Source organism: Geospiza fortis, unplaced genomic scaffold (genome assembly GCF_000277835.1).
Source record: "Geospiza fortis unplaced genomic scaffold, GeoFor_1.0 scaffold112, whole genome shotgun sequence".
Lineage (NCBI taxonomy): Eukaryota > Metazoa > Chordata > Aves > Passeriformes > Thraupidae > Geospiza > Geospiza fortis.
In genome coordinates this window covers 15,707,645-15,710,173 of record NW_005054298.1, presented here as the reverse complement: position 1 = coordinate 15,710,173, position 2,529 = coordinate 15,707,645, and positions in this window count along the sequence as shown.

The following is a 2,529-nucleotide window of genomic DNA, read 5'->3' as shown; positions in this document are numbered from 1 at the left end:
ATATACAAGAAGAATATCAGCTTATCTGGACCACAAATCTCCACTTCAAAAAATCCAATGTCTTTCAGAAATTAAATGGATATTCTTGTCTGCACCTTTGAGATTTTAAGGACAATGTGTTTGAGGACTTGGAAAGATATCCAGTTCTTTGTGATTTCCTCTAAAACCTTGAAGTGATTCAATAAAGTTAATAAAGTTAAAGTTAAATAAAATAAAGTTAATAAAACAAACAAAAAGTTAGCCAACCAACCAAACTAGTAAGAGAGGCATGTTCATCAGATATTGAAATCTTTGTATTTAGCTTCTTGCCTTCTAGAATTAATGGAGAGAATAATGCATTTCTGTTCAAGATTTCTGAGACAACAACCTGCATTAGAAGGGCAACTCAAAACACTGTATTACACAAGGACAGTGAATCCAGACCATGCAGCACAAACCACTGATGTGTAGAAATGTCAATTTGCCCTTGTGCTCAAAATTTCTGGAGATGGCAAACAAACAGACAAAGTCCTCTATTTTCTGTTTGGAGGAAGCTTCTGGTGGAAAGAGGACTCAATTAGATTGACAACCCACCAGGAGGACAATCCACCAAAATACCTTCACTCAGGAGGAGACTTGCAGAACTACTCATATATGACTATTTACTAAGTAAATTCATCCCTTATTTCTCCCATGGTGATTTTTTTTTGCTTGGTTGCCCGGGTTTGGGTTTTAGATAGGTTATTTTTTAAATCTCTTCCCTTTTGAGGCAAAAAGGAATAGAGTTGGGACAGGGTTGAATTTTGCAATCAATAGGCCCAGTGTGCGGGCATCCTCTTTACTAGTAGTGTTTTGGGAGTATTAGCCTTTGTCTAACACTATCAGCAGAGAGGCACCCAGTCCCTTTCCAGACAGCATTTCTAGATTTTTGAGTTATGTGAGGGTGAGATGGGGATCGGAAAATCATGAATTTAGAGAGATTCCAGCATCCAGAAGACAATATGGATCAAGAATTCTCATAGTTTTGAATTAACCACCTAAACTCCATTTATATCTTGTTTTAAGGACCTATGTCCTTTTCAGACTATGAAATCATTTAAAAGTACTTATATTTTTGGCATTAACAAATATGATTTCAAATCCAGACCCTGAAATTACCTTAATGGATTGCTCAAACTTAATCTAGATTTGGAAATTCCTCCTTGACTTATGCCTTCTTCACTCTTCTCTAATTAGCAGTGCAGTCATGCTACTAATGAAAAGCAGGTTGTTTCTTCATGTGAAGACCATCTGCCAGCACATAGCTGCTCCTTCCCCAGATGGCAACTTCTTGGTAAAGCTAAGAGGTGCAATTATTCAATTGTTCTATAATCAGACACACACTTCAATTAGCTACTGATTATTACAATTCAACAGTACTTCTGCTACTTTCTGTTCCATTTGTCAAGATATTATGTGTGGCCTTTGCAGTGTTACAACTCAAAAACTTTACCACGTTGCTTAAGTATTTTAAAAGACAAAGTACTGAAAGGGTTTATCAACTCAGAAAGCAAAAGTAATTTAATTTTTCCTAAACAATAACTAGTTCCAGTATAATGGCAAGTCCTTGATTGTCTCTAACTAATATTATGGCCAGGATTCTCTGTTTGAAAGGGTGTGTGTCCTGAGAAGAGAGATATAATGAAGCTTAGCAAACATTTTTGCAAGTCACACAACTGAGAAAATGAAGCAGGCAAAGAAGGTCTAGAAACTATTTCTAATTCAAATTTAATCAACTCAAGCATCCCTGTCAGCCAGTCACAGCATTTAGCTGCTGTATTTATGAGAGGGGGAAAGTAGCCTTTGTGTTTTTAACTGTAACATTCTCCTCTGTGTCCTCCCTTTGCAGTCAGCCTGAGCTGCCCTTGGGACTCTTCTGGGAGGGTGGCAGAGACAGCCACATCCCTGCCCCTGGCTGCAGCAAAGGGCCATGTGTGCACAAGGACTCCAGCACATTTAAACTCTGAGGAGGAAAAGAGAGAAAAAAAGCCCCAAACTCTAGAAAGTTAGTGCACTGCTACAAGTTTGCAGGAGGTTTGTAACTGAGCAGAGGTGAACAGCATGGCTGTTTGCCACCTCACAACACAGAGTAAGACAGAAAGGCATAGAAGCATTTGAGAGAGGTTTCAAAGTTCTAGTGAAGACAGATCATTCCACCTCCTGGATAAGAACTGCCACAAAAGCACAGATGCAGCTCTGAGGAATTTCTCCCATTACAGTAGGTTAGGGTATTTTGTGCAACTTATTGTAACATATATGTTTTCTGCCTTTTAGAATTACCATTCTTTTATTCTAAAAAACTGATATTATTTGTATTTTGAGGCTAAATATGTTTTCCATCAGTATCATTTTTTGTAGAGTAACCAAGAGAATGCAACCTTAGGTGTCTAATTAGGTCTCTTAGCCCATACAGTCTGTGCTCAGACAAATCTGCAGTGCTATTATGCATTTTAGTGAAGGCCATTGGGTGTAGCTGAAGATAAAAGCAGGTCATGTGAAACAACACAAAAA